This window comes from Leuresthes tenuis, unplaced genomic scaffold (assembly GCF_036924035.1).
Source record: "Leuresthes tenuis unplaced genomic scaffold, fLeuTen1.0.hap1 SCAF_12, whole genome shotgun sequence".
NCBI classification, from domain to species: Eukaryota; Metazoa; Chordata; class Actinopteri; order Atheriniformes; family Atherinopsidae; genus Leuresthes; species Leuresthes tenuis.
In genome coordinates, this window is record NW_027325366.1 from 1,290,786 (window position 1) to 1,315,562 (window position 24,777).

Here is a 24,777-nt window from a genome sequence, read left to right on the forward strand (position 1 = left end):
ACATCTCTGGGAGCGAGCCGAGTGCGGGCTAACCGGGAGAATTGCTTGAAAGAAACGCGACACCGAATGAGCGCTCAGAACAAAGCCTCAATACGGTGTTTCCCGTGGTGTTTGTGGCTGCCTTGTCTTTTGCACAGAGTAAAAGACAAGGCAGCCATCGAATAGGGCCCGATTGTTCCTACTTGGTCAGCCGAGGAGCAAGGGGGAGCAAGCGTCTCAACCAAGCAAAGCTCACCATGGGGAAGGTGGCTATGCCAACTGGCCTGGTGCCCTGCTCCCGCAGTGACGGATAATCGTACTCTGGTTTCTCTTCATAACGTACAAGTCTTTCGCCTTTTACTAAAGACTTCCGTGGAGAACAGCACTAATGAGTTGTTTCTATTTTTGGCAGGCTTTACCTTTGCGGGTGAAGCCCTTTCTGTCTGTGCAAAAGAAATCTTGTTCCTGTGCAGAGTGACTTCCCTGAGTAGAGTCGCCTTACTTGTTGTGACTGTGCCGATATTGCTTGAATGGTGCTCGCGGGAGTGCAAAGTTATACCATTTAAAAGGGCTAAATAGTGCTCGGTGCAGCGGGTGGGCGGAAGTGCAAAGTGACTCTCTGGCCACCTATGGCCATAAAAAGAACACCGCGACAAGTGCGCATTGTGCCAGGAAGGGCCGTCGGACGTGAACCAGTGGACAGTTATCGCTTCTCGGCCTTTTGGCTAAGATCAAGTGTAGTATCTGTTCTTATCAGTTTAATATATGATATGTCCTCTATACGAAGACTACATATTAAATGGATTTTTAGGAACAGGAGTTGAAAAAGGAGCTTGCTCCGTTCACTCCAAGCATCGACCCGGTACTGCAGTGCCGCTGGGAACGGTGCGCTCTTCTCTGCTCTTGTGAAAAAGCAAACAGTGGTGAGGGATGGAAGTTCCAGGGAGCCCAAGATGAAATTTTCTTTTAGTCTGCTGAGAAAAGGGAGTGAATGCGAGGCAGACTTTAACACAGCTCTGGGAGCGAGCCGAGTGCGGGCTAACCGGGAGAATTGCTTGAAAGAAACGCGACACCGAATGAGCGCTCAGAACAAAGCCTCAATACGGTGTTTCCCATGGTGTTTGTGGCTGCCTTGTCTTTTGCACAGAATAAAAGACAAGGCAGCCATCGAATAGGGCCCGATTGTTCCTACTTGGTCAGCCGAGGAGCAAGGGGGAGCAAGCGTCTCAACCAAGCAAAGCTCACCATGGGGAAGGTGGCTATGCCAACTGGCCTGGTGCCCTGCTCCCGCAGTGACGGATAATCGTACTCTGGTTTCTCTTCATAACGTACAAGTCTTTCGCCTTTTACTTAAGACTTCCGTGGAGAGCAGCACTAATGAGTTGTTTCTATTTTTGGCAGGCTTTACCTTTGCGGGTGAAGCCCTTTCTGTCTGTGCAAAAGAAATCTTGTTCCTGTGCAGAGTGACTTCCCTGAGTAGAGTCGCCTTACTTGTTGTGACTGTGCCGATGTTGTTTGAATGGTGCTCGCGGGAGTGCAAAGTTATACCATTTAAAAGGGCTGAAGAGTGCTCAGTTCAGCGGGTGGGCGGAGGTGCAAAGTGACTCTCTGGCCACCTATGGCCATAAAAAGAACACCGCGACAAGTGCGCATTGTGCCAGGAAGGGCCCTCGGACGTGAACCAGTGGACAGTTATCGCTTCTCGGCCTTTTGGCTAAGATCAAGTGTAGTATCTGTTCTTATCAGTTTAATATCTGATATGTCCTCTATACGAGGACTACATATTAAATGGATTTTTAGGAACAGGAGTTGAAAAAGGAGCTTGCTCCGTTAACTCCAAGCATCGACCCTGTACTGCAGTGCCGCTGGGAACGGTGCGCTCTTCTCTGCTCTTGTGAAAAAGCAAACAGTGGTGCAGGATGGAAGTTTCAGGGAGCCCAAGATGAAATTTTCTTTTAGTCTGCTGAGAAAAGGGAGTGAATGCGAGCTAGACTTATCACGGCTCTAGGAGCGAGCCGAGTGCGGGCTAACCGGGAGAATTGCTTGAAAGAAACGCGACACCAAATGAGCGCTCAGAACAAAGCCTTAATACAGTGTTTCCCGTGGTGTTTGTGGCTGCCTTGTCTTTTGCACAGAGTAAAAGACAAGGCAGCCATCGAATAGGGCCCGATTGTTCCTACTTGGTCAGCCGAGGAGCAAGGGGGAGCAAGTGTCTCAACCAAACAAAGCTCACCATGGGGAAGGTGGCTATGCCAACTGGCCTGGTGCCCTGCTCCCGCAGTGACGGATAATCGTACTCTGGTTTCTCTTCATAACGTACAAGTCTTTCGCCTTTTATTAAAGACTTCCGTGGAGAGCAGCACTAATGAGTTGTTTCTATTTTCGGCAGGCTTTACCTTTGCGGGTGAAGGCCTTTCTGTCTGTGCAAAAGAAATCTTGTTCCTGTGCAGAGTGACTTCCCTGAGTAGAGTCGCCTTACTTGTTGTGACTGTGCCGATGTTGCTTGAATGGTGCTCGCGGGAGTGCAAAGTTATACCATTTAAAAGGGCTGAAGAGTGCTCAGTGACTCTCTGGCCACCTATGGCCATAAAAAGAACACCGCGACAAGTGCGCATTGTGCCAGGAAGGGCCCTCGGACGTGAACCAGTGGACAGTTATCGCTTCTCGGCCTTTTGGCTAAGATCAAGTGTAGTATCTGTTCTTATCAGTTTAATATCTGATATGTCCTCTATACGAGGACTACATATTAAATGGATTTTTAGGAACAGGAGTTGAAAAAGGAGCTTGCTCCGTTCACTCCAAGCATTGACCCGGTACTGCAGTGCCGCTGGGAACGGTGCGCTCTTCTCTGCTCTTGTGAAAAAGCAAACAGTGGTGCAGGATGGAAGTTTCTTTTAGTCTGCTGAGAAAAGGGAGTGAATGCAAGCAGACTTTAACACGGCTCTTGGAGCGAGCCGAGTGCGGGCTAACCGGGAGAATTGCTTGAAAGAAACGCGACACCGAATGAGCGCTCAGAACAAAGCCTCAATACGGTGTTTCCCGTGGTGTTTGTGGCTGCCTTGTCTTTTGCACAGAGTAAAAGACAAGGCAGCCATCGAATAGGGCCCGATTGTTCCTACTTGGTCAGCCGAGGAGCAAGGGGGAGCAGGCGTCTCAACCAAGCAAAGCTCACCATGGGGAAGGTGGCTATGCCAACTGGCCTGGTGCCCTGCTCCCGCAGTGATGGATAATCGTTCTCTGGTTTCTCTTCATAACGTACAAGTCTTTCGCCTTTTACTAAAGACTTCCGTGGAGAGCAGCACTAATGAGTTGTTTCTATTTTTGGCAGGCTTTACCTTTGCGGGTGAAGCCCTTTCTGTCTGTGCAAAAGAAATCTTGTTCCTGTGCAGAGTGACTTCCCTGAGTAGAGTCGCCTTACTTGTTGTGACTGTGCCGATGTTGCTTGAATGGTGCTCGCGGGAGTGCAAAGTTATACCATTTAAAAGGGCTGAAGAGTGCTCAGTGACTCTCTGGCCACCTATGGCCATAAAAAGAACACCGCGACAAGTGCGCATTGTGCCAAGAAGGGCCCTCGGACGTGAACCAGCGGACAGTTATCGCTTCTCGGCCTTTTGGCTAAGATCAAGTGTAGTATCTGATATATCCTCTATACGAGGACTACATATTAAATGGATTTTTAGGAACAGGAGTTCAAAAAGGAGCTTGCTCCGTTAACTCCAAGCATCGACCCTGTACTGCAGTGCCGCTGGGAACGGTGCGCTCTTCTCTGCTCTTGTGAAAAAGCAAACAGTGGTGCAGGATGGAAGTTTCAGGGAGCCCAAGATGAAATTTTATTTTATTCTGCTGAGAAAAGGGAGTGAATGCGAGCTAGACTTATCACGGCTCTAGGAGCGAGCCGAGTGCGGGCTAACCGGGAGAATTGCTTGAAAGAAACGCGACACCAAATGAGCGCTCAGAACAAAGCCTCAATACAGTGTTTCCCGTGGTGTTTGTGGCTGCCTTGTCTTTTGCACAGAGTAAAAGACAAGGCAGCCATCGAATAGGGCCCGATTGTTCCTACTTGGTCAGCCGAGGAGCAAGGGGGAGCAAGCGTCTCCACCAAACAAAGCTCACCATGGGGAAGGTGGCTATGCCAACTGGCCTGGTGCCCTGCTCCCGCAGTGACGGATAATCGTACTCTGGTTTCTCTTCATAACGTACAAGTCTTTCGCCTTTTACTAAAGACTTCCGTGGAGAGCAGCACTAATGAGTTGTTTCTATTTTTGGCAGGCTTTACCTTTGCGGGTGAAGGCCTTTCTGTCTGTGCAAAAGAAATCTTGTTCCTGTGCAGAGTGACTTCCCTGAGTAGAGTCGCCTTACTTGTTGTGACTGTGCCGATGTTGCTTGAATGGTGCTCGCGGGAGTGCAAAGTTATACCATTTAAAAGGGTGCTCAGTGCAGCGGGTGGGCGGAGGTGCAAAGTGACTCTCTGGCCACCTGTGGCCATAAAAAGAACACCGCGACAAGTGCGCATTGTGCCAGGAAGGGCCCTCGGACGTGAACCAGTGGACAGTTATCGCTTCTCGGCCTTTTGGCTAAGATCAAGTGTAGTATCTGTTCTTATCAGTTTAATATCTGATATGTTCTCTATACGAGGACTACATATTAAATGGATTTTTAGGAACAGGAGTTGAAAAAGGAGCTTGCTCCATTCACTCCAAGCATTGACCCGGTACTGCAGTGCCGCTGGGAACGGTGCGCTCTTCTCTGCTCTTGTGAAAAAGCAAACAGTGGTGCAGGATGGAAGTTTCTTTTAGTCTGCTGAGAAAAGGGAGTGAATGCGAGGCAGACTTTAACATGGCTCTGGGAGCGAGCCGGGTGCGGGCTAACCGGGAGAATTGCTTGAAAGAAACGCGACACCGAATGAGCGCTCAGAACAAAGCCTCAATACGGTGTTTCCCGTGGTGTTTGTGGCTGCCTTGTCTTTTGCACAGAGTAAAAGACAAGGCAGCCATCGAATAGGGCCCGATTGTTCCTTCTTGGTCAGCCGAGGAGCAAGGGAGAGCAAGCGTCTCAACCAAGCAAAGCTCACCATGGGGAAGGTGGCTATGCCAACTGGCCTGGTGCCCTGCTCCCGCAGTGACGGATAATCGTACTCTGGTTTCTCTTCATAACGTACAAGTCTTTCGCCTTTTACTAAAGACTTCCGTGGAGAGCAGCACTAATGAGTTGTTTCTATTTTTGGCAGGCTTTACCTTTGCGGGTGAAGCCCTTTCTGTCTGTGCAAAAGAAATCTTGTTCCTGTGCAGTGTGACTTCCCTGAGTAGAGTCGCCTTACTTGTTGTGACTGTGCCGATGTTGCTTGAATGGTGCTCGCGGGAGTGCAAAGTTATACCATTTAAAAGGGCTGAAGAGTGCTCAGTGACTCTCTGGCCACCTATGGCCATAAAAAGAACACCGCGACAAGTGCGCATTGTGCCAGGAAGGGCCCTCGGACGTGAACCAGTGGACAGTTATCGCTTCTCGGCCTTTTGGCTAAGATCAAGTGTAGTATCTGTTCTTATCAGTTTAATATCTGATATGTCCTCTATACGAGGACTAAATATTAAATGGATTTTTAGGAACAGGAGTTGAAAAAGGAGCTTGCTCCGTTCACTCCAAGCATTGACCCGGTACTGCAGTGCTGCTGGGAACGGTGCGCTCTTCTCTGCTCTTGTGAAAAAGCAAACCGTGGTGCAGGATGGAAGTTTCAGGGAGCCCAAGATGAAATTTTCTTTTAGTCTGCTGAGAAAAGGGAGTGAATGCGAGGCAGACTTTAACACGGCTCTGGGAAAGAGCCGATTGCGGGCTTACCGGGAGAATTGCTTGAAAGAAACGCGACACTGAATGAGCGCTCAGAACAAAGCCTCAATACGGTGTTTCCCGTGGTGTTTGTGGCTGCCTTGTCTTTTGCACAGAGTAAAAGACAGAGCAGCCATCGAATAGGGCCCGATTGTTCCTACTTGGTCAGCCGAGGAGCAAGGGGGATCAAGCGTCTCAACCAAGCAAAGCTCACCATGGGGAAGGTGGCTATGCCAACTGGCCTGGTGCCCTGCTCCCGCAGTGACGGATAATCGTACTCTGGTTTCTCTTCATAACGTACAAGTCTTTCGCCTTTTACTAAAGACTTCCGTGGAGAGCAGCACTAATGAGTTGTTTCTATTTTTGGATGGCTTTACCTTTGCGGGCTAAGTCTGTTCTGTTTGTGCAAAAGAAAATCATGTTGCTGTGCAGAGTGACTTCTCGGAGTAGAGTAGAGCCAAGTAGATTCTTATTTGTTGTTTCTCTGTCTTTTGGTTAAGACTATGATTGCCTTCTCTGTGTCGTTGATTTTGTGCATGCTTTGGCATTAAGAACCTGTGCTTAAGAGGTATTTTTGTGCATGATTAAAGTTTTCCAACTATATTGTAGTTAAAAGTTGTTTTTGCTTTCTTGCTCATTGCAGGTTGAAATACTGCAATGGCATTTGGAATTGCACCTGGAGGGTCCCCATCCAACAATGGCAAGACCCCCAGGGCTTCTAGGGCCTGAAACATCTCCCACCCATGATTGTCTTGGAGAAAAACAGAGGCTACATCCACTACCAGGGACAGCCGAAACTCTGCCGTGTGGGGAGCATGGGCATCTGTTGGACGCCTGCACAAAGGTATTTTGTCGCAAATGTAGAGAAATTGGTCACACCATCGAAGAGTGTACGAATGGCAGAAAGTGCAATCTCTGTGGAGAATAAAACAACCTCTTCAGAGATTGCCCAAAATCTTTTGCCAACAAGTTGAAATCCCTAAAAATACAGGAAGGAGGTGGAAATGGAGGGCAGTCAGAGGCAGTTGATGAGCTATTTAAAACAGCTAGGCTGGGAAATTCAAATTTACCACCAAAACCCCTGAATGGTGGACAGCAGTCAGGTGAGGCAGAAGACGGGGAGGGGCCTGCAGAAGCCCCACAAATGGAAAGCTCCTTTTAGGTTGAGGAAAGGCAAGGCAAGTTTATTTGTAGAGCACAATTCGTAAACAAAATTGCTTTACAGCTACATAAAATCACAAGAAGGCCAATAAAATAATTCCATAAAAGATAGAAAATAACTAATTAATTAAATTAAAAGCGAAGAGTGCAAATAAAATACTTTCAGTTGTCATGTGCACAGCTAAATAGAACTGTTTTAAAGTCTATTCTCTGAGCGACAGAAAGCCAGTGCAGAGACCTGAGCACTGGACTAATATGGTGATATTTTCTGGTTCTAGTCAGGACTGAATGAACTGCTCTCCATCATTAGAGGCTTAAACTTTGATTAAAAGTAACCTATAAAAGCAATAGTTTGGCTTCTAATGACTGAAACAAAACCCAGAAGAGTGGTGCGACAGTGAAGCTCTGGAGCACCTTTGAAGAAGCACCTTTAGCAGCAGTAAGTTGGTTTCCTGTGTGACGTTAGCAGTCTCTTTATCGGCTATCATATAGCAGCATTTGGCAAACCTTCAGCGTACCTTATTAATCATCCATTTTAAAAATGGCAAGGTGTTATAAAACAGTGACACAAGGTCAAAAAAGGGTAATGTAGATCAGAAATATTCATGTTAAACAGCCAAATCAGGGGAAAGCGCGAACACAGTCCCCCACTACCAGAAATTATGCAGTCGAGATTCCCACATTTGGGGAATTCGCAAGGGTCAGTACAGTCGGTGTGCAATGACTGAGCCTCGCCTTGAGTGAACCACCTTCTTGATCATGGTGTCTCTCCTGCCAGGTAAGTATGAATTGGAAATGTCAGAGGCTGATACCGCTTTCCCAGGTGCCTCACTCGGCCGGACGGTGCTGCAACTTCAACTGTCTGGTGTGCCATGCCAGCAGCAGCAGCTACCCCGAAACTAAAATGTTTGCAGATTAAAACAGTAAGGCTTTTGATTATCTTTCTGATCACTTCTTCTTTTAAACAACCAAGGAACTTGCAGCACAAATGTATTTCTTTCCCCTCCTCCCCATCTCTAAAGCCACACCCACACTGGGAAATTTCTCAGTTGAGGCAAACCCTCACGGCTGAGCGGCTGCATATCTCCAGTGCAGACATGCTGCAGCATTTGGCAAACCTTGCTAAGCATCTACTTCAGTGGTCACATGTCCTCTTTTTTACATTTTGTTCCTCCCCATCTCTAAGACAATGTCCACCTGCCTGGGGTGACTGCACTGTATGACCTCACCTGACTGCGCAGCTGCATATCTGTTGTGTAGACATGCTGCAGCATTCAGCGTACCTTACTAAACATCCATTTTAAAGATGGCAAGGTGTTGCTAAAACAGTGACACAAGGTCAAAAAAGGATAATGTAGACCAGAAATATTCATGTTAAACAGCCAAATCAGGGGAAAGCGCGAACGCAGTCCCCCACTACCAGAAATTATGCAGTCGAGATTCCCACATTTGGGGAATTCGCAAGGGTCAGTACAGTCGGTGTGCAATGACTGAGCCTCACCTTGAGTGAACCACCTTCTTGATCATGGTGTCTCTCCTGCCAGGTAAGTATGAATTGGAAATGTCAGAGGCTGATACCTCTTTTTCAGGTGCCTCACTCGGCCGGACGGTGCTGCAACTTCAACTGTCTGGTGTGCCATGCCAGCAGCAGCAGGTACCCCGAAACTAAAATGTTTGCAGATTAAACAGAAAGGCTTTTCATTATCTTTCTGATCACTTCTTCTTTTAAACAACCAAGGAACTTGCAGCACAAATGTATTTCTTTCCCCTACTTCCCATCTCTAAAGCCACACCCACCCACACTGGAAAATTTCCCAGTTGAGGCAAACCCTCACGGCTGGGCAGCTGCATATCTCCAGTGCAGACATGCTGCAGCATTTGGCAAACCTTGCTAAACATCCACTTCATTAGACACATGTCCTCTTTTTTCATTTTGTTCCTCCCCATCTCTAAGGAAATGCCCACCTGCCTGGGGTGACTGCACTGTATGACCTCACCTGACAACTGCGCAGCTGCATATCTGTTGTGTAGACATGCTGCAGCATTCAGCGTACCTTACTAAACATCCATTTTAAAGATGGCAAGGTGTTGTTAAAGCAGTGACACAAGGTCAAAAAAGGGTAATATAGACCAGAAATATTCATGTTAAACAGCCAAATCAGGGGAAAGCGCGAACGCAGTCCCCCACTACCAGAAATTATGCAGTCGAGATTCCCACATTTGGGGAATTCGCAAGGGTCAGTACAGTCGGTGTGCAATGACTGAGCCTCGCCTTGAGTGAACCACCTTCTTGATCATGGTGTCTCTCCTGCCAGGTAAGTATGAGTTGGAAATGTCAGAGGCTGATACCTCTTTCCCAGGTACCTCACTCGGCCGGACGGTGCTGCAACTTCAACTGTCTGGTGTGCCATGCCAGCAGCAGCAGCTACCCCGGAACTAAAATGTTTGCAGATTAAAACAGTAAGGCTTTTCATTATCTTTCTGATCACTTCTTCTTTTAAACAACCAAGGAACTTGCAGCACAAATGTATCTCTTTCCCCTCCTCCCCTTCTCTAAAGCCACACCCACCCACACTGGGAAATTTCTCAGTTGAGGCAAACCCTCACGGCTGCATATCTCCAGTGCAGACATGCTGCAGCATTTGGCAAACCTTGCTAAACATCCACTTCAGTGGTCACATGTCCTCTTTTTTCATTTTTTTCCTCCCCATCTCTAAGGCAATGTCCACCTGCCTGGGGTGACTGCACTGTATGACCTCACCTAACTGCGCAGCTGCATATCTGTTGTGTAGACATGCTGCAGCATTCAGCGTACCTTACTAAACATCCATTTTAAAGACGGCAAGGTGTTGTTAAAACAGTGACACAAGGTCAAAAACGGGAATTTTAGATGAGATATACTGATGTTAAACAGCCAAATCAAGGAAAAGCGCGAACGCAGTCCCCCACTACCAGAAATTACGCAGTCGAGATTCCCACATTTGTAGAATTCGCAAGGGTCAGTACAGCCGGTGTGCAATGACTGAGCCTCGCCTTGAGTGAACCACCTTCTTGATCATGGTGTCTCTCCTGCCAGGTAAGTATGAGTTGGAAATGTCAGAGGCTGATACCTCTTTCCCAGGTGCCTCACTCGGCCGGACGGTGCTGCAACTTCAACTGTCTGGTGTGCCATGCCAGCAGCAGCAGCTACCCCGAAACTAAAACGTTTGCAGATTAAAACAGTAAGGCTTTTCATTATCTTTCTGATCACTTCTTATTTTAAACAACCAAGGAACTTGCAGCTCAAATGTATTTCTTTCCCTTCCTCCCCATCTCTAAAGCCACACCCACACCGGGAAATTTCGCAGTTGAGACAAACCCTCACGGCTGAGCGGCTGCATATCTCCAGTGCAGACATGCTGCAGCATTTGGCAAACCTTGCTAAACATCCACTTCAGTGGTCACATGTCCTCTTTTTTTCATTTTGTTCCTCCCCATCTCTAAGGCAATGCGCACCTGCCTGGGGTGACTGCACTGTATGACCTCACCTGACAACTGCGCAGCTGCATATCTGTTGTGTAGACATGCTGCAGCATTCAGCGTACCTTACTAAACATCCATTTTAAAGACGGCAAGGTGTTGTTAAAACAGTGACACAAGGTCAAAAACGGGAATTTTAGATGAGATATACTGATGTTAAACAGCCAAATCAAGGAAAAGCGCGAACGCAGTCCCACACTACCAGAAATTACGCAGTCGAGATTCCCACATTTGTAGAATTCGCAAGGGTCAGTACAGCCTGTGTGCAATGACTGAGCCTCGCCTTGAGTGAACCACCTTCTTGATCATGGTGTCTCTCCTGCCAGGTAAGTATGAGTTGGAAATGTCAGAGGCTGATACCTCTTTCCCAGGTGCCTCACTCGGCCGGACGGTGCTGCAACTTCAACTGTCTGGTGTGCCATGCCAGCAGCAGCAGCTACCCCGAAACTAAAACGTTTGCAGATTAAAACAGTAAGGTTTTTCATTATCTTTCTGATCACTTCTTATTTTAAACAACCAAGGAACTTGCAGCTCAAATGTATTTCTTTCCCTTCCTCCCCATCTCTAAAGCCACACCCACCCACACTGGGAAATTTCTCAGTTGAGGCAAACCCTCACGGCTGGGCAGCTGCATATCTCCAGTGCAGACATGCTGCAGCATTTGGCAAACCTTGCTAAACATCCACTTCAGTGGTCACATGTCCACTTTTTTCATTTTGTTCCTCCCCATCTCTAAGGCAATGCGCACCTGCCTGGGGTGACTGCACTGTATGACCTCACCTGACAACTGCGCAGCTGCATATCTGTTGTGTAGACATGCTGCAGCATTCAGCATACCTTACTAAACATCCATTTTAAAGACGGCAAGGTGTTGTTAAAACAGTGACACAAGGTCAAAAAACGGGAATTTTAGATGAGATATACTGATGTTAAACTGCCAAATCAAGGGAAAGCGCGAACGCAGTCCCCCACTACCAGAAATTATGCAGTCGAGATTCCCACATTTGGGGAATTCGCAAGGGTCAGTACAGCCGGTGTGCAATGACTGAGCCTCGCCTTGAGTGAACCACCTTCTTGTTCATGGTGTCTCTCCTGCCAGGTAAGTATGAGTTGGAAATGTCAGAGGCTGATACCTCTTTCCCAGGTGCCTCACTCGGCCGGACGGTGCTGCAACTTCAACTGTCTGGTGTGCCATGCCAGCAGCAGCAGCTACCCCGGAACTAAAATGTTTGCAGATTAAAACAGTAAGGCTTTTCATTATCTTTCTGATCACTTCTTCTTTTAAACAACCAAGGAACTTGCAGCACAAATGTATTTCTTTCAGCCGAGGAGCAAGGGGGAGTAAACGTCGCAACCAAGCAAAGCTCACCACGGGGAAGGTGGCTATGCCAACTGGCCTGGTGCCCTGCTCCCGCAGTGACGGATAATCGTACTCTGGTTTCTCTTCATAGCGTACAAGTCTTTCGCCTTTTACTAAAGACTTCCGTGGAGAGCAGCACTAATGAGTTGTTTCTATTTTTGGCAGGCTTTACCTTTGCGGGTGAAGCCCTTTCTGTCTGTGCAAAAGAAATCTTGTTCCTGTGCAGAGTGACTTCCCTGAGTAGAGTCGCCTTACTTGTTGTGACTGTGCCGATGTTGCTTGAATGGTGCTCGCGGGAGTGCAAAGTTATACCATTTAAAAGGGCTGAAGAGTGCTCAGTGCAGCGGGTGGGCGGAGGTGCAAAGTGACTCTCTGGCCACCTATGGCCATAAAAAGAACACCGCGACAAGTGCGCATTGTGCCAGGAAGGGCCCTCGGACGTGAACCAGTGGACAGTTATCGCTTCTCGGCCTTTTGGCTAAGATCAAGTGTAGTATCTGTTCTTATCAGTTTAATATCTGATATGTCCTCTATACGAGGACTACATATTAAATGGATTTTTAGGAACAGGAGTTGAAAAAGGAGCTTTCTCCGTTCACTCCAAGCATCGACCCGGTACTGCAGTGCCGCTGGGAACGGTGCGCTCTTCTCTGCTCTTGTGAAAAAGCAATCAGTGGTGCAGGATGGAAGTTTCTTTTAGTCTGCTGAGAAAAGGGAGTGAATGCGAGGCAGACTTTAACACGGCTCTGGGAGCGAGCCGAGTGCGGGCTAACCGGGAGAATTGCTTGAAAGAAACGCGACACCGAATGAGCACTCAGAACAAAGCCTCAATACGGTGTTTCCCGTGGTGTTTGTGGCTGCCTTGTCTTTTGCACAGAGTAAAAGACAAGGCAGCCATCGAATAGGGCCCGATTGTTCCTACTTGGTCAGCCGAGGAGCAAGGGGGATCAAGCGTCTCAACCAAGCAAAGCTCACCATGGGGAAGGTGGCTATGCCAACTGGCCTGGTGCCCTGCTCCCGCAGTTACGGATAATCGTACTCTGGTTTCTCTTCACAACGTACAAGTCTTTCGCCTTTTACTAAAGATTTCCGTGGAGAGCAGCACTAATGAGTTGTTTCTATTTTTGGCAGGCTTTACCTTTACGGGTGAAGCCCTTTCTGTCTGTGCAAAAGAAATCTTGTTCCTGTGCAGAGTGACTTCCCTGAGTAGAGTTGCCTTACTTGTTGTGACTGTGCCGATGTTGCTTGAATGGTGCTCGCGGGAGTGCAAAGTTATACCATTTAAAAAGGCTGAAGAGTGCTCAGTGCAGCGGGTGAGCGGAGGTGCAAAGTGACTCTCTGGCCACCTATGGCCATAAAAAGAACACCGCGACAAGTGCGCATTGTGCCAGGAAGGGCCCTCGGACGTGAACCAGTGGACAGTTATCGCTTCTCGGCCTTTTGGCTAAGATCAAGTGTAGTATCTGTTCTTATCAGTTTAATATCTGATATGTCCTCTGTACGAGGACTACATATTAAATGGATTTTTAGGAACAGGAGTTGAAAAAGGAGCTTGCTCTGTTCACTCCAAGCATCGACCTGGTACTGCAGTGCTGCTGGGAACGGTGCGCTCTTCTCTGCTCTTGTGAAAAAGCAAACCGTGGTGCAGGATGGAAGTTTCAGGGAGCCCAAGATGAAATTTTCTTTTAGTCTGCTGAGAAAAGGGAGTGAATGCGAGGCAGACTTTAACACGGCTCTGGGAAAGAGCCGATTGCGGGCTAACCGGGAGAATTGCTTGAAAGAAACGCGACACCGAATGAGCGCTCAGAACAAAGCCTCAATACTGTGTTTCCCGTGGTGTTTGTGGCTGCCTTGTCTTTTGCACAGAGTAAAAGACAAGGCAGCCATCGAATAGGGCCCGATTGTTCCTACTTGGTCAGCCGAGGAGCAAGGGGGAGCAAGCGTCTCAGCCAAGCAAAGCTCACCATGGGGAAGGTGGCTATGCCAACTGGCCTGGTGCCCTGCTCCCGCAGTGACGGATAATCGTACTCTGGTTTCTCTTCATAACGTACAAGTCTTTCGCCTTTTACTAAAGACTTCCGTGGAGAGCAGCACTAATGAGTTGTTTCTATTTTTGGCAGGCTTTACCTTTGCGGGTGAAGCCCTTTCTCTCTGTGCAAAAGAAATCTTGTTCCTGTGCAGAGTGACTTCCCTGAGTAGAGTCGCCTTACTTGTTGTGACTGTGCCGATGTTGCTTGAATGGTGCTCGCGGGAGTGCAAAGTTATACCATTTAAAAGGGCTGAAGAGTGCTCAGTGACTCTCTGGCCACCTATGGCCATAAAAAGAACACCGCGACAAGTGCGCATTGTGCCAGGAAGGGCCCTCGGACGTGAACCAGTGGACAGTTATCGCTTCTCGGCCTTTTGGCTAAGATCAAGTGTAGTATCTGATATGTCCTCTATACGAGGACTACATATTAAATGGATTTTTAGGAACAGGAGTTGAAAAAGGAGCTTGCTCCGTTAACTCCAAGTGTCGACCTGGTACTGCAGTGCTGCTGGGAACTGTGCGCTCTTCTCTGCTCTTGTGAAAAAGCAAACAGTGGTGCAGGATGAAATTTTCTTTTAGTCTGCTGAGAAAAGGGAGTGAATGCGAGGCAGACTTTATCACGGATCTGGGAGCGAGCCGAGTGCGGGCTAACCGGGATAATTGCTTGAAAGAAACGCGACACCGAATGAGCGCTCAGAACAAAGCCTCAATACGGTGTTTCCCGTGGTGTTTGTGGCTGCCTTGTCTTTTGCACAGAGTAAAAGACAAGGCAGCCATCGAATAGGGCCCGATTGTTCCTACTTGGTCAGCCGGGGAGCAAGGGGGAGCAAGCGTCTCAACCAAGCAAAGCTCACCATGGGGAAGGTGGCTATGCCAACTGGCCTGGTGCCCTGCTCACGCAGTGACGGATAATCGTACTCTGGTTTCTCTTCATAACGTACAAGTCTTTCGCCTTTTACTAAAGACTTCCGTGGAGAGTAGCACTATTGAGTTGTTTGTATTTTTGGCAGGCTTTACCTTTACGGGTGAAGCCCTTACTGACTGTGCAAAAGAAATCTTGTTCCTGTGCAGAGTGACTTCCCTGAGTAGAGTCGCCTTACTTGTTGTGACTGTGCCGATGTTGCTTGAATGGTGCTCGCGGGAGTGCAAAGTTATACCATTTAAAAGGGCTGAAGAGTGCTCAGTGCAGCGGGTGGGCGGAGGTGCAAAGTGACTCTCTGGCCACCTATGGCCATAAAAAGAACACCGCGACAAGTGCGCATTGTGCCAGGAAGGGCCCTCGGACGTGAACCAGTGGACAGTTATCGCTTCTCGGCCTTTTGGCTAAGATCAAGTGTAGTATCTGTTCTTATCAGTTTAATATCTGATATGTCTTCTATACGAGGACTACATATTAAATGGATTTTTAGGAACAGGAGTTGAAAAAGGAGCTTTCTCCGTTCACTCCAAGCATCGACCTGGTACTGCAGTGCTGCTGGGAATGGTGCGCTCTTCTCTGCTCTTGTGAAAACGCAAGCAGTGGTGCAGGATGGAAGTTTCACAGAGCCCAAGATGAAATTTTCTTTTAGTCTGCTGAGAAAAGGGAGTGAATGCGAGGCAGACTTTAACACGGCTCTGGGAGCGAGCCGAGTGCGGGCTAACCGGGAGAATTGCTTGAAAGAAACGCAACACCGAATGAGCGCTCAGAACAAAGCCTCAATACGTTGTTTCCCGTGGTGTTTGTGGCTGCCTTGTCTTTTGCACAGAGTAAAAGACAAGGCAGCCATCGAATAGGGCCCGATTGTTCCTACTTGGTCAGCCGAGGAGCAAGCGTCTCAACCAAGCAAAGCTCACCATGGGGAAGGTGGCTATGCCAACTGGCCTGGTGCCCTGCTCCCGCAGTGACGGATAATCGTACTCTGGTTTCTCTTCATAACGTACAAGTCTTTCGCCTTTTACTAAAGACTTCCGTGGAGAGCAGCACTAATGAGTTGTTTCTATTTTTGGCAGGCTTTACCTTTGCGGGTGAAGCCCTTTCTGTCTGTGCAGAGAGACTTCCCTGAGTAGAGTCGCCTTACTTGTTGTGACTGTGCCGATGTTGCTTGAATGGTGCTCGCGGGAGTGCAAAGTTATACCATTTAAAAGGGTGCTCAGTGCAGCGGGTGGGCGGAGGTGCAAAGTGACTCTCTGGCCACCTATGGCCATAAAAAGAACACGGCGACAAGTGCGCATTGTGCCAGGAAGGGCCCTCGGACGTGAACCAGTGGACAGTTATCGCTTCTCGGCCTTTTGGCTAAGATCAAGTGTAGTATCTGTTCTTATCAGTTTAATATCTGATATGTCCTCTATACGAGGACTACATATTAAATGGATTTTAAGGAACAGGAGTTGAAAAAGGAGCTTGCTCCGTTCACTCCAAGCATCGACCCGGTACTGCAGTGCTGCTGGGAACGGTGTGCTCTTCTCTGCTCTTGTGAAAACGCAAACAGTGGTGCAGGATGGAAGTTTCACGGAGCCCAAGATGAAATTTTCTTTTAGTCTGCTGAGAAAAGGGAGTGAATGCGAGGCAGACTTTAACACGGCTCTGGGAGCGAGCCGATTGCGGGCTAACCGGGAGAATTGCTTGAAAGAAACGCGACACCGAATGAGCGCTCAGAACAAAGCCTCAATACGGTGTTTCCTGTGGTGTTTGTGGCTTTCTTGTCTTTTGCACAGAGTAAAAGACAAGGCAGCCATCGAATAGGGCCCGATTGTTCCTACTTGGTCAGCCGAGGAGCAAGGGGGAGCACGCGTCTCAACCAAGCAAAGCTCACCATGGGGAAGGTGGCTATGCCAACTGGCCTGCTGCCCTGCTCCCGCAGTGATGGATAATCGTACTCTGGTTTCTCTTCATAACATACAAGTCTTTCGCCTTTTACTAAAGACTTCCGTGGAGAGCAGCACTAATGAGTTGTTTCTATTTTTGGCAGGCTTTACCTTTGCGGGTGAAGCCCTTTCTGTCTGTGCAAAAGAAATCTTGTTCCTGTGCAGAGTGACTTCCCTGAGTAGAGTCGCCTTACTTGTTGTGACTGTGCCGATGTTGCTTGAATGGTGCTCGCGGGAGTGCAAAGTTATACCATTTAAAAGGGCTGAAGAATGCTCAGTGACTCTCTGGCCACCTATGGCCATAAAAAGAACACCGCGACAAGTGCGCATTGTGCCAGGAAGGGCCCTCGGACGTGAACCAGTGGACAGTTATCGCTTCTCGGCCTTTTGGCTAAGATCAAGTGTAGTATCTGTTCTTATCAGTTTAATATCTGATATGTCCTCTATACGAGGACTACATATTAAATGGATTTTTAGGAACAGGAGTTGAAAAAGGAGCTTGCTCCTTTCACTCCAAGCATCGACCCGGTACTGCAGTGCCGCTGGGAACGGTGCGCTCTTCTCTGCTCCTGTGAAAAAGCAAACAGTGGTGCAGGATGGAAGTTTACGGGAGCACAAGATGAAATTTTCTTTTAGTCTGCTGAGAAAAGGGAGTGAATGCGAGGCAGACTTTAACACGGCTCTGGGAGCGAGCCGAGTGCGGGCTAACCGGGAGAATTGCTTGAAAGAAACGCGACACCGAATGAGCGCTCAGAACAAAGCCTCAATACGGTGTTCCCCGTGGTGTTTGTGGCTGCCTTGTCTTTTGCACAGAGTAAAAGACAAGGCAGCCATCGAATAGGGCCCGATTGTTCCTACTTGGTCAGCCGAGGAGCAAGGGGGAGCAAGCTTCTCAACCAAGCAAAGCTCACCATGGGGAAGGTGGCTATGCCAACTGGCCTGGTGCCCTGCTCCCGCAGTGACGGATAATCGTACTCTGGTTTCTCTTCATAACGTACAAGTCTTTCGCCTTTTACTAAAGACTTCCGTGGAGAGCAGCTCTAATGAGTTGTTTCTATTTTTGGCAGGCTTTACCTTTGCAGGTGAAGCCCTTTCTGTCTGTGCAAAAGAAATCTTGTTCCTGTGCAGAGTGACTTCCCTGAGTAGAGTCGCCTTACTTGTTGTGACTGTGCCGATGTTGCTTGAATGGTGCTCGCGGGAGTGCAAAGTTATACCATTTAAAAGGGTGCTCGGTGCAGCGGGTGGGCGGAGGTGCAAAGTGACTCTCTGGCCACCTATGGCCATAAAAAGAACACCGCGACAAGTGCGCATTGTGCCAGGAAGGGCCGTCGGACGTGAACCAGTGGACAGTTATCGCTTCTCGGCCTTTTGGCTAAGATCAAGTGTAGTATCTGTTCTTATCAGTTTAATATATGATATGTCCTCTATACGAAGACTACATATTAAATGGATTTTTAGGAACAGGAGTTGAAAAAGGAGCTTGCTCCGTTCACTCCAAGCATCGACCCGGTACTGCAGTGCCGCTGGGAACGGTGCGCTCTTCTCTGCTCTTGTGAAAAAGCAAACAGTGGTGAGGGATGGAAGTTCCAGGGAGCCCAAGATGAAATTTTCTTTTAGTCTGCTGAGAAAAGGGAGTGAATGCGAGGCAGACTTTAACACGGCTCTGGGAGCGAGCCGAGTGCGGGCTAACCGGGAGAATTGCTTGAAAGAAACGCGACACCGAATGAGCGCTCAGAACAAAGCCTCAATACGGTGTTTCCCATGGTGTTTGTGGCTGCCTTGTCTTTTGCTAAGTATAAAAGACAAGGCAGCCATCGAATAGGGCCCGATTGTTCCTACTTGGTCAGCCGAGGAGCAAGGGGGAGCAAGCGTCTCAACCAAGCAAAGCTCACCATGGGGAAGGTGGCTATGCCAACTGGCCTGGTGCCCTGCTCCCGCAGTGACGGATAATCGTACTCTGGTTTCTCTTCATAACGTACAAGTCTTTCGCCTTTTACTTAAGACTTCCGTGGAGAGCAGCACTAATGAGTTGTTTCTATTTTTGGCAGGCTTTACCTTTGCGGGTGAAGCCCTTTCTGTCTGTGCAAAAGAAATCTTGTTCCTGTGCAGAGTGACTTCCCTGAGTAGAGTCGCCTTACTTGTTGTGACTGTGCCGATGTTGTTTGAATGGTGCTCGCGGGAGTGCAAAGTTATACCATTTAAAAGGGCTGAAGAGTGCTCAGTGCAGCGGGTGGGCGGAGGTGCAAAGTGACTCTCTGGCCACCTATGGCCATAAAAAGAACACCGCGACAAGTGCGCATTGTGCCAGGAAGGGCCCTCGGACGTGAACCAGTGGACAGTTATCGCTTCTCGGCCTTTTGGCTAAGATCAAGTGTAGTATCTGTTCTTATCAGTTTAATATCTGATATGTCCTCTATACGAGGACTACATATTAAATGGATTTTTAGGAACAGGAGTTGAAAAAGGAGCTTGCTCCGTTAACTCCAAGCATCGACCCTGTACTGCAGTGCCGCTGGGAACGGTGCGCTCTTCTCTGCTCTTGTGAAAAAGCAAACAGTGGTGCAGGATGGAAGTTTCTTTTAGTCTGCTGAGAAAAGGGAGTGAATGCGAGGCAGACTTTAACACGGCTCTGGGAGCGAGCCGAGTGCGGGCTAACCGGGAGAATTGCTTGAAAGAAACGCGACACCAAATGAGCGCTCAGAACAAAGCCTCAATACAGTGTTTCCCGTGGTGTTTGTGGCTGCCTTGTCTTTTGCACAGAGTAAAAGACAAGGTAGCCATCGAATAGGGCCCGATTGTTCCTACTTGGTCAGCCGAGGAGCAAGGGGGAGCAAGTGTCTCAACCAAACAAAGCTCACCATGGGGAAGGTGGCTATGCCAACTGGCCTGGTGCCCTGCTCCCGCAGTGACGGATAATCGTACTCTGGTTTCTCTTCATAACGTACAAGTCTTTCGCCTTTTATTAAAGACTTCCGTGGAGAGCAGCACTAATGAGTTTTTTCTATTTTTGGCAGGCTTTACCTTTGCGGGTGAAGGCCTTTCTGTCTGTGCAAAAGAAATCTTGTTCCTGTGCAGAGTGACTTCCCTGAGTAGAGTCGCCTTACTTGTTGTGACTGTGCCGATGTTGCTTGAATGGTGCTCGCGGGAGTGCAAAGTTATACCATTTAAAAGGGCTGAAGAGTGCTCAGTGACTCTCTGGCCACCTATGGCCATAAAAAGAACACCGCGACAAGTGCGCATTGTGCCAGGAAGGGCCCTCGGACGTGAACCAGTGGACAGTTATCGCTTCTCGGCCTTTTGGCTAAGATCAAGTGTAGTATCTGATATATCCTCTATACGAGGACTACATATTAAATGGATTTTTAGGAACAGGAGTTCAAAAAGGAGCTTGCTCCGTTAACTCCAAGCATCGACCCTGTACTGCAGTGCCGCTGGGAACGGTGCGCTCTTCTCTGCTCTTGTGAAAAAGCAAACAGTGGTGCAGGATGGAAGTTTCAGGGAGCCCAAGATGAAATTTTATTTTATTCTGCTGAGAAAAGGGAGTGAATGCGAGGCAGACTTATCACGGCTCTAGGAGCGAGCCGAGTGCGGGCTAACCGGGAGAATTGCTTGAAAGAAACGCGACACCAAATGAGCGCTCAGAACAAAGCCTCAATACAGTGTTTCCCGTGGTGTTTGTGGCTGCCTTGTCTTTTGCACAGAGTAAAAGACAAGGCAGCCATCGAATAGGGCCCGATTGTTCCTACTTGGTCAGCCGAGGAGCAAGGGGGAGCAAGCGTCTCAACCAAACAAAGCTCACCATGGGGAAGGTGGCTATGTCAACTGGCCTGGTGCCCTGCTCCCGCAGTGACGGATAATCGTACTCTGGTTTCTCTTCATAACGTACAAGTCTTTCGCCTTTTACTAAAGACTTCCGTGGAGAGCAGCACTAATGAGTTGTTTCTATTTTTGGCAGGCTTTACCTTTGCGGGTGAAGGCCTTTCTGTCTGTGCAAAAGAAATCTTGTTCCTGTGCAGAGTGACTTCCCTGAGTAGAGTCGCCTTACTTGTTGTGACTGTGCCGATGTTGCTTGAATGGTGCTCGCGGGAGTGCAAAGTTATACCATTTAAAAGGGTGCTCAGTGCAGCGGGTGGGCGGAGGTGCAAAGTGACTCTCTGGCCACCTGTGGCCATAAAAAGAACACCGCGACAAGTGCGCATTGTGCCAGGAAGGGCCCTCGGACGTGAACCAGTGGACAGTTATCGCTTCTCGGCCTTTTGGCTAAGATCAAGTGTAGTATCTGTTCTTATCAGTTTAATATCTGATATGTTCTCTATACGAGGACTACATATTAAATGGATTTTTAGGAACAGGAGTTGAAAAAGGAGCTTGCTCCATTCACTCCAAGCATTGACCCGGTACTGCAGTGCCGCTGGGAATGGTGCGCTCTTCTCTGCTCTTGTGAAAAAGCAAACAGTGGTGCAGGATGGAAGTTTCTTTTAGTCTGCTGAGAAAAGGGAGTGAATGCAAGCAGACTTTAACACGGCTCTGGGAGCGAGCTGAGTGCGGGCTAACCGGGAGAATTGCTTGAAAGAAACGCGACACCGAATGAGCGCTCAGAACAAAGCCTCAATACGGTGTTTCCCGTGGTGTTTGTGGCTGCCTTGTCTTTTGCACAGAGTAAAAGACAAGGCAGCCATCGAATAGGGCCCGATTGTTCCTTCTTGGTCAGCCGAGGAGCAAGGGGGAGAAAGCGTCTCAACCAAGCAAAGCTCACCATGGGGAAGGTGGCTATGCCAACTGGCCTGGTGCCCTGCTCCCGCAGTGACGGATAATCGTACTCTGGTTTCTCTTCATAACGTACAAGTCTTTCGCCTTTTACTAAAGACTTCCGTGGAGAGCAGCACTAATGAGTTGTTTCTATTTTTGGCAGGCTTTACCTTTGCGGGTGAAGCCCTTTCTGTCTGTGCAAAAGAAATCTTGTTCCTGTGCAGAGTGACTTCCCTGAGTAGAGTCGCCTTACTTGTTGTGACTGTGCCGATGTTGCTTGAATGGTGCTCGCGGGAGTGCAAAGTTATACCATTTAAAAGGGCTGAAGAGTGCTCAGTGACTCTCTGGCCACCTATGGCCATAAAAAGAACACCGCGACAAGTGCGCATTGTGCCAGGAAGGGCCCTCGGACGTGAACCAGTGGACAGTTATCGCTTCTCGGCTTTTTGGCTAAGATCAAGTGTAGTATCTGTTCTTATCAGTTTAATATCTGATATGTCCTCTATACGAGGACTACATATTAAATGGATTTTTAGGAACAGGAGTTGAAAAAGGAGCTTGCTCTGTTCACTCCAAGCATCGACCCGGTACTGCAGTGCCGCTGGGAACGGTGCGCTCTTCTCTGCTCTTGTGAAAAAGCAAACAGAGGTGCAGGATGGAAGTTTCACGGAGCCCAAGATGAAATTTTCTTTTAGTCTGCTGAGAAAAGGGAGTGAATGCGAGGTAGACTTTAACACGGCTCTGGGAGCGAGCCGAGTGCGGGCTAACCGGGAGAATTGCTTGAAAGAAACGCGACACCGAATGAGCGCTCAGAACAAAGACTCAATACGGTGTTTCCCGTGGTGTTTGTGGCTGCCTTGTCTTTTACTCATCGAATAGGGCCCAATTGTTCCTACTTGGTCAGCCGAGGAGCAAGGGGGAGCAAGCGTCTCAACCAAGCAAAGCTCACCATGGGGAAGGTGGTTATGCCAACTGGCCTGGTGCCCTGCTCCCGCAGTGACGGATAATCGTACTCTGGTTTCTCTTCATAACGTACAAGTCTTTCGCCTTTTACTAAAGACTTCCGTGGAGAGCAGCACTAATGAGTTGTTTCTATTTTTGGCAGGCTTTACCTTTGCGGGTGAAGCCCTTTCTGTCTGTGCAAAAGAAATCTTGTTCCTGTGCAGAGTGACTTCCCTGAGTAGAGTCGCCTTACTTGTTGTGACTGTGCCGATGTTGCTTGAATGGTGCTCGCGGGAGTGCAAAGTTATACCATTTAAAAGGGCTGAAGAGTGCTCAGTGCAGCGGGTGGGCGGAGGTGCAAAGTGACTCTCTGGCCACCTATGGCCATAAAAAGAACACCGCGACAAGTGCGCATTGTGCCAGGAAGGGCCCTCGGACGTGAACCAGTGGACAGTTATCGCTTCTCGGCCTTTTGGCTAAGATCAAGTGTAGTATCTGTTCTTATCAGTTTAATATCTGATATGTCCTCTATACGAGGACTACATATTAAATGGATTTTTAGGAACAGGAGTTGAAAAAGGAGCTTGCTCCGTTCACTCCAAGCATCGACCCGGTACTGCAGTGCTGCTGGGAACGGTGCGCTCTTCTCTGCTCTTGTGAAAAAGCAAACCGTGGTGCAGGATGGAAGTTTCAGGGAGCCCAAGATGAAATTTTCTTTTAGTCTGCTGAGAAAAGGGAGTGAATGCGAGGCAGACTTTAACACGGCTCTGGGAAAGAGCCGATTGCGGGCTTACCGGGAGAATTGCTTGAAAGAAACGCGACACTGAATGAGCGCTCAGAACAAAGCCTCAATACGGTGTTTCCCGTGGTGTTTGTGGCTGCCTTGTCTTTTGCACAGAGTAAAAGACAAGGCAGCCATCGAATAGGGCCCGATTGTTCCTACTTGGTCAGCCGAGGAGCAAGGGGGAGCAAGCGTCTCAACCAAGCAAAGCTCACCATGGGGAAGGTGGCTATGCCAACTGGCCTGGTGCCCTGCTCCCACAGTGACGGATAATCGTACTCTGGTTTCTCTTCATAGCGTACAAGTCTTTCGCCTTTTACTAAAGACTTCCGTGGAGAGCAGCACTAATGAGTTGTTTCTATTTTTGGCAGGCTTTAACTTTGCGGGTGAAGCCCTTTCTGTCTCTGCAAAAGAAATCTTGTTCCTGTGCAGAGTGACTTCCCTGAGTAGAGTCGCCTTACTTCTTGTGACTTTGCCGATGTTGCTTGAATGGTGCTCGCGGGAGTGCAAATTTATACCATTTAAAAGGGCTGAAGAGTGCTCAGTGACTCTCTGGCCACCTATGGCCATAAAAAGAACGCCGCGACAAGTGCGCATTGTGCCAGGAAGGGCCCTCGGACGTGAACCATTGGACAGTTATCGCTTCTCGGCCTTTTGGCTAAGATCAAGTGTAGTATCTGTTCTTATCAGTTTAATATCTGATATGTCCTCTATACGAGGACTACATATTAAATGGATTTTTAGGAACAGGAGTTGAAAAAGGAGCTTGCTCCGTTCACTCCAAGCATCGACCCGGTACTGCAGTGCCGCTGGGAACGGTGCGCTCTTCTCTGCTCTTGTGAAAAAGCAAACAGTGGAGAGGGATGGAAGTTTCAGGGAGCCCAAGATGAAATTTTCTTTTAGTCTGCTGAGAAAAGGGAGTGAATGCGAGGCAGACTTTAACACGGCTCTAGGAGCGAGCCGAGTGCGGGCTAACCGGGAGAATTGCTTGAAAGAAACGCGACACCGAATGAGCGCTCAGAACAAACCCTCAGTACGGTGTTTCCCGGGGTGTTTGTGGCTGCCTTGTCTTTTGCACAGAGTAAAAGACAAGGCAGCCATCGAATAGGGCCCGATTGTTCCTATTTGGTCAGCCGAGGAGCAAGGGGGAGCAAGCGTCTCAACCAAGCAAAGCTCACCATGGGGAAGGTGGCTATGCCAACTGGCCTGGTGCCCTGCTCCCGCAGTGACGGATAATCGTACTCTGGTTTCTCTTCATAACGTACAAGTCTTTCGCCTTTTACTAAAGACTTCCGTGGAGAGCAGCACTAATGAGTTGTTTCTATTTTTGGATGGCTTTACCTTTGCGGGCTAAGTCTTTTCTGTTTGTGCAAAAGAAAATCATGTTGCTGTGCAGAGTGACTTCTCGGAGTAGAGTAGAGCCAAGTAGATTCTTATTTGTTGTTTCTCTATCTTTTGGTTAAGACTATGATTGCCTTCTCTGTGTCGTTGATTTTGTGCATGCTTTGGCATTAAGAACCTGTGCTTAAGAGGTATTTTTGTGCTTGATTAAAGTTTTCCAACTATATTGTAGTTAAAATTCTTTATCAAAAT

General features: G+C 48.4%; 43 non-coding genes and 3 pseudogenes across 43 annotated transcripts; 40 read left to right on the forward strand and 6 right to left on the reverse strand.

The window, feature by feature from the left end:
* Positions 1–295: 295 nt before the first annotated feature.
* LOC140265890 (U5 spliceosomal RNA) lies at positions 296–409 on the forward strand. The gene has a single exon (XR_011906574.1). It is a non-coding gene; the product is annotated as a U5 spliceosomal RNA (small nuclear RNA).
* Positions 410–684: 275 nt separating this feature from the next.
* LOC140320450 (U2 spliceosomal RNA) lies at positions 685–875 on the forward strand. The gene has a single exon (XR_011918299.1). It is a non-coding gene; the product is annotated as a U2 spliceosomal RNA (small nuclear RNA).
* A 409-nt stretch (positions 876–1,284) lies between these two features.
* Positions 1,285–1,398, forward strand: LOC140266005 (U5 spliceosomal RNA). Its single transcript, XR_011906679.1, has one exon. It is a non-coding gene; the product is annotated as a U5 spliceosomal RNA (small nuclear RNA).
* Positions 1,399–1,673: 275 nt separating this feature from the next.
* Positions 1,674–1,864, forward strand: LOC140266415 (U2 spliceosomal RNA). Its single transcript, XR_011907047.1, has one exon. It is a non-coding gene; the product is annotated as a U2 spliceosomal RNA (small nuclear RNA).
* Positions 1,865–2,272: 408 nt separating this feature from the next.
* On the forward strand, positions 2,273–2,386 carry LOC140266016 (U5 spliceosomal RNA). Its single transcript, XR_011906689.1, has one exon. It is a non-coding gene; the product is annotated as a U5 spliceosomal RNA (small nuclear RNA).
* Positions 2,387–2,635: 249 nt separating this feature from the next.
* On the forward strand, positions 2,636–2,826 carry LOC140266473 (U2 spliceosomal RNA). The gene has a single exon (XR_011907100.1). It is a non-coding gene; the product is annotated as a U2 spliceosomal RNA (small nuclear RNA).
* A 385-nt stretch (positions 2,827–3,211) lies between these two features.
* LOC140265725 (U5 spliceosomal RNA) lies at positions 3,212–3,325 on the forward strand. The gene has a single exon (XR_011906423.1). It is a non-coding gene; the product is annotated as a U5 spliceosomal RNA (small nuclear RNA).
* Positions 3,326–3,574: 249 nt separating this feature from the next.
* LOC140320629 (U2 spliceosomal RNA) lies at positions 3,575–3,744 on the forward strand (annotated as a pseudogene).
* A 408-nt stretch (positions 3,745–4,152) lies between these two features.
* LOC140320989 (U5 spliceosomal RNA) lies at positions 4,153–4,266 on the forward strand. The gene has a single exon (XR_011918753.1). It is a non-coding gene; the product is annotated as a U5 spliceosomal RNA (small nuclear RNA).
* A 267-nt stretch (positions 4,267–4,533) lies between these two features.
* On the forward strand, positions 4,534–4,724 carry LOC140320155 (U2 spliceosomal RNA). Its single transcript, XR_011918029.1, has one exon. It is a non-coding gene; the product is annotated as a U2 spliceosomal RNA (small nuclear RNA).
* Positions 4,725–5,110: 386 nt separating this feature from the next.
* Positions 5,111–5,224, forward strand: LOC140320990 (U5 spliceosomal RNA). The gene has a single exon (XR_011918754.1). It is a non-coding gene; the product is annotated as a U5 spliceosomal RNA (small nuclear RNA).
* A 249-nt stretch (positions 5,225–5,473) lies between these two features.
* On the forward strand, positions 5,474–5,664 carry LOC140266446 (U2 spliceosomal RNA). The gene has a single exon (XR_011907076.1). It is a non-coding gene; the product is annotated as a U2 spliceosomal RNA (small nuclear RNA).
* A 409-nt stretch (positions 5,665–6,073) lies between these two features.
* Positions 6,074–6,187, forward strand: LOC140320700 (U5 spliceosomal RNA). Its single transcript, XR_011918489.1, has one exon. It is a non-coding gene; the product is annotated as a U5 spliceosomal RNA (small nuclear RNA).
* A 1,395-nt stretch (positions 6,188–7,582) lies between these two features.
* On the reverse strand, positions 7,583–7,746 carry LOC140320692 (U1 spliceosomal RNA). Its single transcript, XR_011918482.1, has one exon. It is a non-coding gene; the product is annotated as a U1 spliceosomal RNA (small nuclear RNA).
* Positions 7,747–8,348: 602 nt separating this feature from the next.
* LOC140265701 (U1 spliceosomal RNA) lies at positions 8,349–8,512 on the reverse strand. The gene has a single exon (XR_011906400.1). It is a non-coding gene; the product is annotated as a U1 spliceosomal RNA (small nuclear RNA).
* Positions 8,513–9,119: 607 nt separating this feature from the next.
* LOC140320349 (U1 spliceosomal RNA) lies at positions 9,120–9,283 on the reverse strand. The gene has a single exon (XR_011918206.1). It is a non-coding gene; the product is annotated as a U1 spliceosomal RNA (small nuclear RNA).
* Positions 9,284–9,880: 597 nt separating this feature from the next.
* On the reverse strand, positions 9,881–10,044 carry LOC140266171 (U1 spliceosomal RNA). Its single transcript, XR_011906825.1, has one exon. It is a non-coding gene; the product is annotated as a U1 spliceosomal RNA (small nuclear RNA).
* Positions 10,045–10,649: 605 nt separating this feature from the next.
* LOC140266175 (U1 spliceosomal RNA) lies at positions 10,650–10,813 on the reverse strand. Its single transcript, XR_011906828.1, has one exon. It is a non-coding gene; the product is annotated as a U1 spliceosomal RNA (small nuclear RNA).
* A 609-nt stretch (positions 10,814–11,422) lies between these two features.
* Positions 11,423–11,586, reverse strand: LOC140265915 (U1 spliceosomal RNA). The gene has a single exon (XR_011906597.1). It is a non-coding gene; the product is annotated as a U1 spliceosomal RNA (small nuclear RNA).
* Positions 11,587–11,908: 322 nt separating this feature from the next.
* Positions 11,909–12,022, forward strand: LOC140265618 (U5 spliceosomal RNA). The gene has a single exon (XR_011906326.1). It is a non-coding gene; the product is annotated as a U5 spliceosomal RNA (small nuclear RNA).
* A 275-nt stretch (positions 12,023–12,297) lies between these two features.
* Positions 12,298–12,488, forward strand: LOC140320298 (U2 spliceosomal RNA). Its single transcript, XR_011918159.1, has one exon. It is a non-coding gene; the product is annotated as a U2 spliceosomal RNA (small nuclear RNA).
* Positions 12,489–12,874: 386 nt separating this feature from the next.
* LOC140265722 (U5 spliceosomal RNA) lies at positions 12,875–12,988 on the forward strand. The gene has a single exon (XR_011906420.1). It is a non-coding gene; the product is annotated as a U5 spliceosomal RNA (small nuclear RNA).
* Positions 12,989–13,263: 275 nt separating this feature from the next.
* LOC140320316 (U2 spliceosomal RNA) lies at positions 13,264–13,454 on the forward strand. Its single transcript, XR_011918175.1, has one exon. It is a non-coding gene; the product is annotated as a U2 spliceosomal RNA (small nuclear RNA).
* Positions 13,455–13,863: 409 nt separating this feature from the next.
* Positions 13,864–13,977, forward strand: LOC140320991 (U5 spliceosomal RNA). The gene has a single exon (XR_011918755.1). It is a non-coding gene; the product is annotated as a U5 spliceosomal RNA (small nuclear RNA).
* Positions 13,978–14,226: 249 nt separating this feature from the next.
* On the forward strand, positions 14,227–14,396 carry LOC140320635 (U2 spliceosomal RNA; annotated as a pseudogene).
* Positions 14,397–14,782: 386 nt separating this feature from the next.
* On the forward strand, positions 14,783–14,896 carry LOC140320658 (U5 spliceosomal RNA). The gene has a single exon (XR_011918450.1). It is a non-coding gene; the product is annotated as a U5 spliceosomal RNA (small nuclear RNA).
* A 275-nt stretch (positions 14,897–15,171) lies between these two features.
* LOC140320446 (U2 spliceosomal RNA) lies at positions 15,172–15,362 on the forward strand. The gene has a single exon (XR_011918295.1). It is a non-coding gene; the product is annotated as a U2 spliceosomal RNA (small nuclear RNA).
* A 399-nt stretch (positions 15,363–15,761) lies between these two features.
* On the forward strand, positions 15,762–15,875 carry LOC140320992 (U5 spliceosomal RNA). The gene has a single exon (XR_011918757.1). It is a non-coding gene; the product is annotated as a U5 spliceosomal RNA (small nuclear RNA).
* Positions 15,876–16,120: 245 nt separating this feature from the next.
* On the forward strand, positions 16,121–16,311 carry LOC140320254 (U2 spliceosomal RNA). The gene has a single exon (XR_011918120.1). It is a non-coding gene; the product is annotated as a U2 spliceosomal RNA (small nuclear RNA).
* A 409-nt stretch (positions 16,312–16,720) lies between these two features.
* On the forward strand, positions 16,721–16,834 carry LOC140265741 (U5 spliceosomal RNA). Its single transcript, XR_011906438.1, has one exon. It is a non-coding gene; the product is annotated as a U5 spliceosomal RNA (small nuclear RNA).
* Positions 16,835–17,083: 249 nt separating this feature from the next.
* Positions 17,084–17,274, forward strand: LOC140266254 (U2 spliceosomal RNA). Its single transcript, XR_011906899.1, has one exon. It is a non-coding gene; the product is annotated as a U2 spliceosomal RNA (small nuclear RNA).
* A 409-nt stretch (positions 17,275–17,683) lies between these two features.
* Positions 17,684–17,797, forward strand: LOC140320742 (U5 spliceosomal RNA). Its single transcript, XR_011918528.1, has one exon. It is a non-coding gene; the product is annotated as a U5 spliceosomal RNA (small nuclear RNA).
* A 267-nt stretch (positions 17,798–18,064) lies between these two features.
* LOC140320451 (U2 spliceosomal RNA) lies at positions 18,065–18,255 on the forward strand. The gene has a single exon (XR_011918300.1). It is a non-coding gene; the product is annotated as a U2 spliceosomal RNA (small nuclear RNA).
* A 409-nt stretch (positions 18,256–18,664) lies between these two features.
* LOC140266006 (U5 spliceosomal RNA) lies at positions 18,665–18,778 on the forward strand. Its single transcript, XR_011906680.1, has one exon. It is a non-coding gene; the product is annotated as a U5 spliceosomal RNA (small nuclear RNA).
* A 275-nt stretch (positions 18,779–19,053) lies between these two features.
* On the forward strand, positions 19,054–19,244 carry LOC140266417 (U2 spliceosomal RNA). Its single transcript, XR_011907048.1, has one exon. It is a non-coding gene; the product is annotated as a U2 spliceosomal RNA (small nuclear RNA).
* A 386-nt stretch (positions 19,245–19,630) lies between these two features.
* Positions 19,631–19,744, forward strand: LOC140265786 (U5 spliceosomal RNA). Its single transcript, XR_011906479.1, has one exon. It is a non-coding gene; the product is annotated as a U5 spliceosomal RNA (small nuclear RNA).
* Positions 19,745–19,993: 249 nt separating this feature from the next.
* On the forward strand, positions 19,994–20,163 carry LOC140320631 (U2 spliceosomal RNA; annotated as a pseudogene).
* A 408-nt stretch (positions 20,164–20,571) lies between these two features.
* LOC140320993 (U5 spliceosomal RNA) lies at positions 20,572–20,685 on the forward strand. Its single transcript, XR_011918758.1, has one exon. It is a non-coding gene; the product is annotated as a U5 spliceosomal RNA (small nuclear RNA).
* Positions 20,686–20,952: 267 nt separating this feature from the next.
* On the forward strand, positions 20,953–21,143 carry LOC140320241 (U2 spliceosomal RNA). The gene has a single exon (XR_011918108.1). It is a non-coding gene; the product is annotated as a U2 spliceosomal RNA (small nuclear RNA).
* A 385-nt stretch (positions 21,144–21,528) lies between these two features.
* LOC140320994 (U5 spliceosomal RNA) lies at positions 21,529–21,642 on the forward strand. Its single transcript, XR_011918759.1, has one exon. It is a non-coding gene; the product is annotated as a U5 spliceosomal RNA (small nuclear RNA).
* Positions 21,643–21,891: 249 nt separating this feature from the next.
* On the forward strand, positions 21,892–22,082 carry LOC140320252 (U2 spliceosomal RNA). The gene has a single exon (XR_011918118.1). It is a non-coding gene; the product is annotated as a U2 spliceosomal RNA (small nuclear RNA).
* A 388-nt stretch (positions 22,083–22,470) lies between these two features.
* On the forward strand, positions 22,471–22,584 carry LOC140320995 (U5 spliceosomal RNA). Its single transcript, XR_011918760.1, has one exon. It is a non-coding gene; the product is annotated as a U5 spliceosomal RNA (small nuclear RNA).
* Positions 22,585–22,859: 275 nt separating this feature from the next.
* On the forward strand, positions 22,860–23,050 carry LOC140266424 (U2 spliceosomal RNA). The gene has a single exon (XR_011907055.1). It is a non-coding gene; the product is annotated as a U2 spliceosomal RNA (small nuclear RNA).
* Positions 23,051–23,459: 409 nt separating this feature from the next.
* Positions 23,460–23,573, forward strand: LOC140265644 (U5 spliceosomal RNA). Its single transcript, XR_011906349.1, has one exon. It is a non-coding gene; the product is annotated as a U5 spliceosomal RNA (small nuclear RNA).
* Positions 23,574–23,822: 249 nt separating this feature from the next.
* On the forward strand, positions 23,823–24,013 carry LOC140266407 (U2 spliceosomal RNA). Its single transcript, XR_011907039.1, has one exon. It is a non-coding gene; the product is annotated as a U2 spliceosomal RNA (small nuclear RNA).
* A 409-nt stretch (positions 24,014–24,422) lies between these two features.
* On the forward strand, positions 24,423–24,536 carry LOC140320701 (U5 spliceosomal RNA). Its single transcript, XR_011918490.1, has one exon. It is a non-coding gene; the product is annotated as a U5 spliceosomal RNA (small nuclear RNA).
* The last annotated feature ends 241 nt before the right edge of the window (positions 24,537–24,777 follow it).